Below are 14,383 nucleotides of genomic sequence, written 5' to 3'. Positions count from 1 at the left end.
CATTAACCATCTAACTGCTCCTCTCTGTCTGGGATAGCACAACCATGTTCATTGTTTCAGCTATTGTATGTAAAGTCTTTTCAGGCCTGACTACTTCTCACCAAGCCTCCAGAACAACAGCCCAAGGGATCTGTTAGGGTTCATGATTTCAGTGGCAGAATGACCATTTCCACCTGGGGTATATGTGTTTTCTCCACAGCTTTCAAATCTGCTAGCTTTTTCCTCGAATGCTTCTTAAGAGTCAGGGCCTGACCTGGTGTCTGGCAAATAGTAGACACTCAGTAAGTGCCAGTATTCTTTTACTCCGGGATTCCTTCTGTTATCAATAAGTCTTACCTCCTAATCTCTTTATTACTTAAACAGTATTTTATCAGAACTCCATGCTTTCTTTCACCCATTTCCTTTCGCATTGATGATCCATTGGTCTTACAAGTTCCCTATCAAATTGCAATAGGTAAGTTGCTCAGCTGGGTATTAAGGCCACTTATATATGCATATCAAATAAATAATATAGGTATATTAAGACCACCTTATACATGAAAAGCTGCTCAACATCGTTAATCATCAGAGAAATGCAAATCAAAACCACAAGGAGATATCACCTCACGCACGCATCAGAATGGCTGTCATCAAAAAGACAAGAGATAACAAATGTTGATGAGGATGTGAAGAAAAGGGAACCCTCCCTCCTGTTGGTGGGAGTGTAAATTGATGCAGCCACTGTGGAAATTGGTATGGAGTTTCCTCAAGAAATTAAAAATAGAACTACCATATGATCCAGCAATCCCACTTCTGGGTATATATCCAAAGGAAATAAAAACAGGATCCATATCTACACTCCCATGTTCATTTCACCATTATTCACGGTAGTCAAGACATGGAAACAGCCAAAGTATCCCTCAGTGGATAAATGGATAAAGAAGATGCAGTATATGTACAATGTAATATTATTCAGCCATGAAAGAAGAACACCGTGCCTTAGCTTGAGGGTATTATGCTAAGTAATATAAGTCAGGCAAAGAAAGACAAATGCTATGATATCACTTATGTGTGAAATCTAAAAATGCTGAACTCATAGAAACAGAGATTAGAATGGTGGTTACGGGGGGCTGGGGAAGGAGAATGGGGAGAAGTTGGTCAAAAAGCACAAACTGTCAGTTATGAGTGAGTTCTGGGGATCTAATGTATAGCATGGTGAATGTAGTTAAGAATACTCTATGATATACTAGAAAGGTGCTGAGAGAGTAGATAGATCTTAAATGTTCTGACCACAAAAAAGAAATGGAAATTATGTGACATGGTGGAGGCCATAGCTAATGCTAGGGTGGTAATGATTTTGTAATATAGGAGTGTACCAACGAGCTGCACTCATATTTACACACTATTATATGTCTGTTATATCTCAATAAAGCCGAAAAGAAAGAGGCCACTGTATAGCCACTCTATTCACCCTGCCCTCCTAGTTCTGGACAGGTTTCTGCATCATTTTGGGTCTCTGCTCCCAGCTTTTATTCACACTGGGACAGTCCATCTGTGCTTTGCCTCTGCCCTCCAAGCTGTTCCTGACTGTTAGCCGTCACAAGCCTCCTATATTTTTACCATGGAAACTCGGATTTCACTTATGTAACGTTGCATGTGTATTTACTTGTCGCTTATTTTATTTTACTATGTTGTCTTTCAGACCAGACGGTAAATGCCTTGGAAGGAGACACTGTGTACACTTCTGATGCCTCTCCAGAGCACTGGCTGCTACCCTGTTCATTGTGCACACCACATGCTTAAATTTATGTTAATTTAATACAGATCAGCCACGTAAACATAACATGAGGTGTTACGTTTGATAGATGAGTACTACTTATCTCCTGGCAAAGAATCGATGGGATAGCTTTCCAGCCTTGTAAAGCAAACCTCTTATAAAATAATATACATCATTCTTGAGAGTATTAATTGAGCACTTAAATTTTTCTTTTGACATGGGTGGAAAAGGGAAAACAAAAGATGCTTCTCAGGGAAAAATCCAGAAATTTTGGAACAGATATTTTATTTTGATCCTAATGCATTCAAGATTAACTCACCCATCTGGTTGTAGAAAAATACAAGCAATGTCTTCATTGAATTTGAATTTCGAGATATGCTGGATTTACTTTATCCCTGACAGTCTGTGCATTGCTAAATGTTGATATCTCATTTCCTTGACTGTGATTAAATTTTCCCGTAAATCAGTGATATAGTTTGGAAAGCAACCAGTTCAATCATATCATTTCTGAATACATGAATATTTAATTTCCAAAGTGATTAAGAAGGCATTTTGTTTCTGCCACCAAACAATCATCTCTGCCAATAATAGTTAAACTGAGATCAGAAATACTTTAAGCTTCATGGCTGTCCATTTAGGTTCTTTTTCGTTTCCACCAATAGGCTTGTTTCTCTGTAATTTCCGAGATGTTGAATTTGTGGTGTGATTGTGTGCATGTGTGTGCACGTGCACTTTTAAGGCATGTTTTCCTTTCTCCCATGTCAGTTGCTAAAATATTTATGATTATTTCATGTTGAATCTGTCTTATAAACAAAGTCAAAAAGCTGTGTTGGTGCTTACTAGATATAAGCCCTATTCTTCAGGTGGATTCTGTTGAAACCTTTCAGTGTTGTTATGAATGCAGTTGTCAAAACAGCTGAACCTCTAAAAAAGTTGTTCCTATCTGAGATGTGAATAGAAAAACCTACTGTTATAAATCTATTGCTCACGTGACATTGCCCTCTGATTCTTTAAGTATCCTTTTTATTCCTAATCTTGTTTCAAAAATCACTTGGCAGCACTAAAATATAGGAACCTTTCCTGCCTTTATGTATGAAGGTATATATGTCAGTATCCACTTAGTGTATTCTCTAATTCATCTAATTTTGCATATGCACGATAGAAACCACTTACATGATTTCCCACTGAAAGTTACAAATGAAATGGCTTAATTGAGAAATGCACTTTCAAGTGACTAATGAACTAAGCAAAAAACTAGCAGAACGTGTCATATTCTCTTAAATCTTCAGCAATTCTCGTCCTTTCACTAGATTATTAGTTTAACAGAGCAACACACACAAGTGATAAATCAGCCTGAACTCCAACTTGTCTCCTGTAAGTAGGTTGCTAATTTGGCAGTGGAGGTAAGATAATGAGGTCAGGAGCTTTGCTGAGAGGATCCCCAAAAGTGGGTCTAGGTGTATTAACATAAAACAGTCTATGCAGTTTCATATTTTGAGTTGTTCCATTTACATAGAAAATTACATTATTGAGAGTAATACACAGATTATTCATTGTCAGTTCATTTGAACACATTTACTGAAAGTCTAGTTGGTTTAGAGCATGACATGCTGTCAAGTGTTCTAGTGTCCAGTGGAAGATAAAAAGGCAGGGGAAAAGCATCGAGGCTACACTCTCCTGTTGTTGAAAATACAGTGGATGGTCAGTGAGTAAAAAGTCACCACACCTGCTACAGCCTGATTTGTATCTGATGGGGCTGCAAACGAGTCTTCACAGCAAAGGCGAAACCTGGATGGAGTGTTTGATTACTAGCACTTTTTTAGCCAAGGTTTTTTCAGCGAGAGAGAGGCAGCTATTCCAGTCTGTGGAATTAATGTGTTCAAAGTTACAGGACTACAGGATGGCCGGCATATAAGAGAAACCACAAATTAAATATCCACAGTGACTATTGAGAAGTAGAGAGGAATATATTTGGGAAATGCATCAAAGATCACATCATAAAATGATCTTACTTTCTACTAATGGATCCAGATTTTTCTGAAAGAAAATATAGAGACAGCAATTTTAAAGAAGGTAGTGACATTGTCAGTGTTGCTCGTAAGAAATAATTTTTTGACAGGTCTCGAAAATTGGTTAACTGAAGAATGTGATTCAAACTAGGAGACACTCCACATGGTAATCGCATGTGATAATTATTTATTATGGATTAAGAGAGTGACAGTGATCCCTGAGAGAATGAGCTGGGTTATAAAACATTTCTGACTTATTGGTCTTCATGAGTTATTGGATAAAGGACATGAGCAAAAGAGAAGATTGTTTTAATAGAATGATTTCGACCTTTATACTAAACAACAGAGTGGACGAGGTTACCTTATCAAAGAAGAAATATATTATTGGGAAGGGGATTTGAAAGTGATGGTGGATTAAGTTTTGGCCAGGCTGAATTTGAAATATATGACATAGTTGAGAAAATTTGTTAGTTTGGAAAATGGAGTCAGAGTGACCAGAAACAGGTTTCAACAACTGTGTTAGTTGAGATAGACTAACGGCTGTAACCAATAGCCCGCATATTTCAGTGATGTATGTAAAACAGTAAAATTTATTTTCTGCTTATGCAGCAGTGCAGCCAAAGGGCACCCCAAAGCATGAAACAGGACTGGATTTCTTCCATCCAGTGGCTTGTACCTTTTCTAGGCCTTGGTAAAGGGAAGGGGGAAAATAACACAAATAGCATGTTGGAGGATCATGTTAGCTCACATCCGTGGTGAGAACTCAGTTACATGGCCATGATGCACATCCACAAAGGATGCTGGGAAATGTAGTCCAGGTGGTGGTCAGTCCCCTACTAAAGAGTAAGGTCATCCTTGATGTGACCTCCACAGATTCCAATTTATCAACTCCTGCTTCTCAACAGTCCCCTTAGTACCAGCCATTCTGAGAAGAAAATACAGATATTGAGGAGTTAAAGTAGTTAAAATATTTAGAACAGTTAAAATAATAAATATTTTAAACTGCACTTATCATTTTAATGTATTAGTTTTTATTTTTAAGCAACTCAGTTTTCTGATTAACAAAACTTCCAGGCATTCTGTATTCTTGAAAATCAAATAAATTAATTGTGCAGAACTTAAGGTCTTTAAAATCCAGAGTCTCCACCCCAGGATGCTGGACTAGATTCATCCTCAAGACACTAATAGCACATCCAGAAGCTCTAAAAGAAAATCTGCACTTAAGAAAAAGGCCTACCATACAACATTTGTTCTTAACCTGAAATCAGATCAATAAATTCTCCTCTACTAATTGAAGTCAGCAAATTCCCACTAATTTATAGCTAACATTCTTCAGTGTTTTTGTTGACTTTTGCAATTATTTCACAGTTTCAGGTATGTAAGTGCTTTCCGGCATAGATTCTGTAAACATCAAGGTTTTCTCTGACAGTACATACATAAGGTCATTCCAATTATATAAGTAATTTAAAAAGCAATTTAAAACATAATTTCTGTCTTCAGTGAGCAAATCATTTGCATGGAGAGATAACATGTCACAAAGTAGTAAAAATACAATAAGTCAATATGTGAGACAATTTAAGTCAATGACATTGGTCAGTGATATGCAAACTTTTTGATCAAGTACACTGCATACTAATACATTGACCATGCCTCCCCAATATATGGATTTATATTTACATAGCATATCGATATAGTCTTGGACTGATGATGCTTGTTTTAAAAACAAATTTAAAAGGATGAAAGAGACTTGAGTATAATTAGACTTCTAAATGTTTTATTCTCTTTTCCAATGAATCATCTTTTGTACCCCCCTGCCCCCACCCCATTACAAGTACACAGCCCAGCTTGAGGCCCACACTATCAAAGAGGTTCAAGAAAAGGAGAGCAAAGTTCTATCGGCAAAGCCTTTGTGAAGGGTTTATACAATCAATGAATAAGAGATGGTTTGTTAGGAGCAATGTAGGAAAATGTATGAGAAGAAGATAAAAATGTTATCTTTTCAGCAGACTGAATCTACTGGCCTGCTCATGTAGGTAATTTCATTAAAAAAAAAAAGAAAAGAAAGAAAGAAAACGCCTCTAGAGTCAGACAACCTGGTTTCTAATTCTGGTGTTTTATTCTGTGACCTCGTAAGATGGACCTAACTTTTCTAGGCATTTGTGGCCTTGTATCTGAAACAGGGATATTAACAGTATCTCCCTTGTTGGATCTTTGAGAAAATTATGGGAAATGGCTCATGTACATATATTAATTGTGCAGAAAACAGGCTTTGTTGTTGTTGTTAAAACTAGAATGATAGATTGAGGTGTGACTTGAACAGCCTGAAAAATCAATGTACAGAGCTTTGCATATCTCCTCACAGCTTTTGGGGTAGCATCAAATGTACTGAGATTTTGTGTATAGAGACGGGTGAGTAGAGAATTATAATTGTGGGTAAGGAAGCCAGTGGTATGCCAGGTAGGAGTTTTGCTGCATTTGCAGTAATTGGACCACATAGCACAAATGAAGAGTTAACTGAATAATTAGGTATCTAGAAAATTATCAAATGAAAAATGACCAAGACAATTTACTGTCTTCTTATTGTTGGGTGAACATTCTATAGAACTAACATAATACATATATACATACAACTTTTAAAATGTGAAGTCTTATGTTTAAAGGAAGACATTGAAAATTGTCTTACTTAAAACCTGTGAGTTCAAAAGAAATACTTCCAATTGTATTCTCCCTCTGTCTCATATCTAAAAGGCACATTCTCTGAGCGTGGGAAGAATGTTAATTTGAATCTGGGCATGTTTATACGTGTGTGAGAGAGAGAGATGTTGAAAACTAGCTTTAATTATATGCTTAAGTCATTGATTCTGGGTTTTTTTCAAAATTTTTTATAAGATAGACATACCAATTTATATTGTTAAAATGATGAGGCAACCTCATATGGGTTGAGGGCCTCCCAGGCGCTATCCTGGTTTAATTAGGAAAGAATTTAAGTTCCTAATACATATACCTAGACTCCTGCAGAAGTTTCATGAAAGGATATTTCACTGAACACTGCAAATGGGAGATAAATTTCATAGTTTACGTTCATCCTTTTATAATTCAAATCTCACATCATTGAAGTCAATGGATTCAATATTGCTCTTAATTGGTTACCTTGAAAATATTTGACAATTCAGACTGTATATGGGGCTTTGTGTAATTGGTTCAAATGTAGATCACACTGAAAAATTCCTTCCACTAAAAAAAGAGAAAAAATGTAGGCGAATGGTCTTCTTTCTTCCTTTAGTTTTACATATAAGCCCCTTGTTTGCTAGGTACCTCTGTTCAATTTTTTTTAAACTTTCCTGGACATGAGTGAGACTCCGCAGATATGCAAAAATACAATCTGGCCTTTATAATCTCAGTGATCTCCTCCAACCCCACATATTCATATCTGAATATTTGTTTCTCTCATGACCTTGAAAGTGGTCTACAAGTCAGAAAATTATTAAAATGTCTTTGTTTCAAAATGTGATGTTTCTAGAATATTTGTATCACATTTTATAGTAATACTTCTATTTAACTATTGGAAAGTTTGATTTAATTTGTTTTGTATATTATGTTATTTCATAATTGTGAAGGAATACAATATGACCACTTGAAATATGTGCATATATTTACACATAGTTCTTTATACAGAGATAGTACAAGGTAAATGATTATGGAATGATTAAAATCATTTTTATAATATTTTAGTCCTTTCCACTCAACAAAGTATTTGCTAAAATAGCAATCATGAAAAGAAATAGGGTCAAACTATGGTTTTTAGTATACTAGACAACAAAACCCCAAAGCAATTAAATAAATAATCAGTTTCTGAAAAAACAAAGTCTACTTTATTCCAACTTTTCCCATTGGCCAAGGAATTGCCTTTATTTTCTTTCTAGGATTTTCTAACTCCCACTTTACTTAATGCACAGGGAATTTAACAGGCTGTGTTATCAGGAAGTCTCCATTTGATCCGGTTAGATCTTTCATTCACAGAGAGAATTTGTAGCTAGAAGTTCAGAAGCCAAGATGATTAAACTGGAGGTAGTAGTTCCTATATGTCATTATTGAATATTATTATTTTTTATTATTCATACATATCAGGAATAACTACCTGTTACCTCACCTGGAGAGATATTTGATTGCAATTATATTTTCTTCTTTATAACTTTGTAAAAGGAAGATTCTGATGCTGGGGGAAGAAAAGTATTTTAGTATTATTAAATTCTAATTTGAGCCTATGTAGTATACTTTACAATCTAAATAACTTCAGGGGAAGTTTTATTGAAGAACACCATCAATGATATGGCCTATAAATTTAATCTCACAGAGGTATGTACAGTTGAAATACCGTACACTTCCTCTCCTCAGTCGACACAAAAAATGACTGAAGGTTCCTTTACAGAGGTTTTGCCTGAGCTGTACCATAACCTGTATTTAGGGAAGAAATCTGAAGAATAAAATTTAATGGACCTAAAAGGGGAAGAGCTACAGAATGCAAGAAATATGACTTCCATGTTGGTAAAAGATATGCAGATTAAAAAAACAACAACAACACAACAGGCAAACGGATGAAGAGTAGGTCAGAAAGCACCAAGGGTTTACTGTAGTTTTAAATATTTGAGCTCTTTCTCTGATTTTCAACCTCCCAACCCCCCAGTTGGATGAGAATCTACTCCTCATTTGGATTGATTATAACTTTGTGCCATCTCAAGAGCAAAGAGGCAGGTGCAAGTTATGAAGGAATCTGGTCTCTGAAATCACGATGCCTTAGAATAGGAAACCCAGTGATTGTGCAAAGGCTTGAATTGTTTTCTGTAGGCTACCAAGTAGTAAGCCAGCCGCATTTGGCACAGAGGAGGGATCACTGAAAGCCCTGGCAACTGGGAGAAAGCCAACTTGCAGTGATTTGGGGAGTGTTGCCATGAGCATGTATTCTGCTGCAGAGTCCTGATAAAGGTGATTACATATTTTCCAATATTATGTTGATGAAATAGGTTCGAAAAGCATTTGAAAATATCTGCTGTAGCGGCACAAACCATTCTAAAGCCTCCCAGATGCCCTGAATTATGATTGGTTGACAAAGTTGTGACTTTTCCAGTTCAGTTCTCTTTATATTCGATTTGTAAAATGAAGCGTAATGGTTTACTGTAGAGATTATTGTGAATTACATAGACCCACAGGAATATTCAAATGAGTCTCTGAATACCTTTATCATACTTGATATTTTCAGTGTTGTTTCAGTATTACTCCCTTTTGCATCCAGTTGGTTTGCTTTTCGTTTTACTGAGCCTTGTTAGTCTAGTGCTCTTCTTAATTTTCCTTTTTTTTTTTTGGCCAGATAGCTCAGAGTCAGATTTGGTGTTCAACTGTATTAATTAACTCCGATTGATTTTCTGCATTTTAAATGATATGCTCTCTCTCTTCCTAGTTACCCTGTGTTATTTTGTATTTAATTTCCATGTTGTCTCCAATTATTTATAATAAGAAAACTTTAGAAATTAATTCTCTACTAAATGAATAATAAATAGTATCAACAAAACATTAGAAGGATAATATCATAGAAGGAACAGAAAAGTTAAATATCACTTACTGGCTGGATGAGTTCTAAGGTTTGAAAAAGGCCAGTGTGATTGTAACTTCTTGGGCAGGTGAAGAAGGACACATCGTAAGTTTTGAAAGTCACACTGGGGCTAGACTATATGGGATCATGTAGGCAGTGGTAATTTGAATTTTATGATTGTTTACTTATGTCCTCTACAACACTTTAAAGTCTTTACCTTTTAAAGGAAAAGAGGTATTAGAAATACTTAACTTTTTTATTGATGGATGGAAAAATAAAATTTCAAGCAAATGCATTTGGCACAGGGAGACCAGCTAGGTGGTTTGTGACCACCTAGAGGGGTGGGATAGGGAGGGTGGGAGGGAGGGAGACGCAAGAGGAAAGAGATATGGGAACATGTGTATATGTATAACTGATTCACTTTGTTGTAAAGCGGAAACTAACACACCATTGTAAAGCAATTATACTCCAATAAAGATGTTAAAAAAATACATTGAAAATCTCTTAAAATAATTTGGCAAACACCTGGGTGTTTATAGAATTCCAGAATTTCAACAGAATGGTCAAAAAACCAGAGCTTAAACCAGTCAGGGCAGACATGGAATGATATCTCACAGTGAAGGAAAAAAAAATACTGCAGCCTAACCCAGAATTGTTACATGTAATTAAGATAATCACACTCCCAGGATTAAATCCTCTCTTTTCTAGAATATCATTGTTCAGATGTGAAATTGTCAAGGGTATAAACTGGGAATTGAACAATCTGCCACATTGCTCTCTTCCCATGGGCCAGGAGAGATGAATCACACCTTCCAGGCAAATTTGAGAATTTCGATAAGTCTATGTCTTCATAAGATCCAATTCTGTTCCTTTAGAATTAGCTTGTATCCGCCTCATGAGAACCAACTTCCCCGTTCTGTCCACAAATAAGTTTTCATCCATTTTGTCAAAAGCTATTCCAATTTTTTAAAGCCATTTTGTTTTTATTCTGATTACTCAGAAACATTGCATGTCTTTATTATGATAATGCTGGCCTTTTGAATTGAATTTGCTGAAAATGTACATATTGTATAAATCTATTTTAGGTGTTCAAAAGGTATGTATGGCTATTGCTTAAGTAGTATTTTTTTATTACTTGTACTTTCTACCCAACTTGGAAAATACCTATACTTACCTATAGTGTGTTAGTGCTATTGTGTGTATTCTGAGGGTGTTTAGCACAAATTTCTGCACTCACAATCCCAGCAAGCCTGTCCCAATTTAAGTGACAATGAGAGTAATCCCAGGGAATTCATTCCATGTCTTCATCTCTGAATATCTCCATACTTAAATTTATCTAGTGTTTCAACAGCTACATGTTGCAAGAAAAGAGGTCATGAACAATACCTTCAGGCTACATTCAGCCAAAATGAATTTATAAAACATAATATTCTAGGGAACAGATGTATGGTACTTTTTAAGACACCCAGAAATGTAGTATACTATTAAATTAATCTTTAGATAATACCAAGAAGCCTATCAGTCTACAAAACATCTTATTTATTTTAATTCACAAACACGTATATAACATTTCCAATCAGTCATTATTCTAAGAACTTCATAAATATCAACTCAACTCTCATACAGCCCTGTAACATAGGTGTCACTATTCTCTCCATTTTACAGATAAAAAAGCTGAACCTTAGAGAGGTTAAATAGTTTTCTCAAGGTCACAATGAGTAAGTGGTAGGTATAGGATTCAAGTCCAGGATTTATGCTCTCAACTCTGGTCTAGACTCGCTAACTCTAATGCTGCATCTAGAGCCTGCCCTCAAGTTTTACGTTCATTCAGTAGACAGAACAGTTAATATATAAAAGCAAGAAGGTGAATCAAGAGCAAAGGCCATCAGAGGTAAAAAATATGAACAGATGGAAGTTGATTTGACAGGAGATATGGGGTAGATATGTCATTTGTTTTCTGTCAAGGATCACATCCCCAGTATTGAAAAAAGAAGCAAAGGACTAACAGTGAAAGTGACTTTTAAATATTCTGTCTTTATCAAAAGTATAAAAGAGATGCAGCCACCTCCTTTTAAAGTTACGAGAGGATAAAGATACAGCAAGTGCTTCTGGCTTCTGTATCAATTATGTACCGTTTAGTGCAAACCTATTTGTAACTTTAATTTGATGAATCTTTGCCCTTTATGTAAATTAAATTAGCTTTAGGAAATCAAAGAAAAATGACCTTAGAGAGTATTACTTTGACACCATTCTGCTGAGACAGGATATGGGTAGAAATACCAGAGAGAGAGCAGGAAAGCATCTCCAATGTATCTGGGTGGTAAGTGCTTAAGTGTCAGCAAAAACACACTTTCTGCTTCTCAGATTTTTTCCATCAATTTGAAGCAAGCAAGCACCATATTAGCTGTTGGGAAACAGACATAAATTATACACAACCTGTTTCTTTCAAGTATCTCTCAATCTGGTAGGGAAGGCAGACAAAATACAAAAATAACACTTCTTGTGCCATGTGATATAAATTCTGTGGGCCAGCCCATCACTTGTCAGATGATATAAGTACAAACTGAGTGAAAAACTTACCCTTGATTCATACTTTATTTTAATAAAGTTGATTTTTAAACATATAATAATTAGTTTAGAAAAAGTAAATATACACACATACATACACACATGCAGATACATACACACGTATACACATACGCATGTACATATACACACCCATACACATACACACACATGCACACAAATACACATACATATATGCACACACACATACATACACATATCTCTCAATCTGGTAGGGAAGGCAGACAAAATACAAAAATAACACTTCTTGTGCCATGTGATATAAATTCTGTGGGCCAGCCCATCACTTGTCAGATGATATAAGTACAAACTGAGTGAAAAACTTACCCTTGATTCATACTTTATTTTAATAAAGTTGATTTTTAAACATATAATAATTAGTTTAGAAAAAGTAAATATACACACATACATACACACATGCAGATACATACACACGTATACACATACGCATGTACATATACACAGCCATACACACACACATGCACACAAATACACATACATATATGCACACACATACATACACATGCACACATATACATATACACATACATACGCACATGCACAAACACATGCACACATGTACACTCATACACACACATTAGCGTATACACACACCTGATATAAGGAGAGTATAAACAAAGCAAAGCTGTTAAAAATAAAACTCCATTGATTTGCCAAAAGAATCAGTGTAAATGAAGATAGATATTATTTATGATTTCCGCTGACACATTTCCTAAATTTATTCCCCAGAAAAAGCAGAATGAAGGATGTTTTCTATAGTCCCCAGTGTAACATTGTTTTTACTTTTCATAATCTAAGTTATGCAGAAATAGTGTGATAAGGACTAATCCCTTTACATGCCCTTTATTTGTTTTTTTATTAACTTTTATTGGAGTCTAGTTGCTTTACAATGTTGTGTTAGTTTCTGCTGTACAGCGAAGTGAATCAGCTATCCGTATACATCTATCCCCTCTTTTTTGGATTTCCTTCCCATTTAGGTCAGCACAGAGCCTTGAGTAGAGTTCCCTGTCCTCTACAGCAGGTTCTCATTAGTCATCTATTTTATACACAGTAGTGTATATACGTCAATCCCAATCTCCCGATTTATCCCACCTCCCCTTCCCCCCCTTTGTATCCATATGTTTGTTCTCTACATCTGTGTCTCTATTTCTGCTTTGCAGATAAGATCCTTTCTATTCCCTTTAAAAGAGCATGATTATTTAGATTAAACACATGGGTACAAAATCCAAAATCTCTTCTGTAACTGGGAGCAACATAAGTGTGTGATCACATTGAGTACTAGTCATGCTGCATAATGTGAAGTTTTATGCAATCCGTAAGTGTTCATTTTCCCATCTTGCAAAGGTCTACATGCATGTCATAGTATATGATAAAGGATTTAATAAACATGAAAGTCACTGCTTCCTCCGTCATATTGCACTTGATTGCAATCAGCATGTTACAACCACGGTCTAATTACAAAACGTCAAATGTTTCATCAGCTCTTCTAGCTCAGTTCTGTGCTGCATCTGTGGTCACTGGCCCATTGAACATAAATTTTAATCCCTTTTATGTTCAGTTTGAATCTGAATTAAACAGTTGATGCTAAACTATCCCCGAATTAAAACTCCCTTGAAGATAACTTGTCTGGCGAACTATTTTCAGGGACATGATTTCCCAAACTTTCCTTTCATCACTCATGCAAATGAGCAATACTTTTGCAAAACTTTCTGCTTACATTTCTAGAATTTTAATTCTGAAGTTTTAAAGAAACACAATAAAGGAGGTAACCATGAATTCATATTCCTTACTACTCTTGAGAACAATTATTTGAATGGACAAGAAATGGGATATCTAAGATAATGGATCTTGATATTTATTAACATAAAAGTCATTAAATATTATGGAGAGTTTTCTTTTCCATCTCTTGTCTGTTTCTCCTACCTTCTCAGAGACAGTTATTTTCCTGAATTAGGTCTATATGCATCCAATCCAATGTATCATTGATTTCGTCAACAAGTATTGGTATTTATTGGCTGTTTACTGAATGTTAGATATTGGAGAAATAGCAGGAAGATAAAACCAAGTCAGTGTTCAGGGTGCTTTTAGTGAGTGTCCTGTATCTACTGAAATAGTTGGTTAGTGAATGTTAGTATTTTCCTGGTATATTCTTTTTCTTTACTTGCACTTTTTTGGAGTAATTTTAAATTAAGTATATCTCCTATAAACAGTGTATGGGTTTTATGTTTAGATAAGAAATCTATTTGTGAATCAGTCTATTTCTTTTAAAATGGAATTCTCCTTCTAAATGTTTTTCATATTTAAATATTTGGATTTTAAAATTATATTTTAAGTTTTTTATTTAATTTCTTTGTCTTTTGACTTCTTTTCTTTAGTTTCCCTGTTAGGCTTTCCCCTATTCTTTTTTTTTTCTTCTTCTCCTTC

The 14,383-nt window shown here is 35.4% G+C and overlaps 1 protein-coding gene across 1 annotated transcript in view; it reads left to right on the top strand.

The window, feature by feature from the left end:
- Nucleotides 1-14,383, top strand: part of GALNTL6 (polypeptide N-acetylgalactosaminyltransferase like 6) — a 1,282,336-nt gene that overhangs the window by 316,966 nt on the left and 950,987 nt on the right. The gene's annotated exons all lie outside the window — the stretch shown is intronic.

The sequence above is a fragment of the Physeter macrocephalus genome, chromosome 9 (genome assembly GCF_002837175.3).
Source record: "Physeter macrocephalus isolate SW-GA chromosome 9, ASM283717v5, whole genome shotgun sequence".
Classification (NCBI taxonomy): domain Eukaryota; kingdom Metazoa; phylum Chordata; class Mammalia; order Artiodactyla; family Physeteridae; genus Physeter; species Physeter macrocephalus.
Note: the sequence above shows the minus strand (reverse complement) of the source record. Positions and strands in the feature narration are given on the sequence as shown.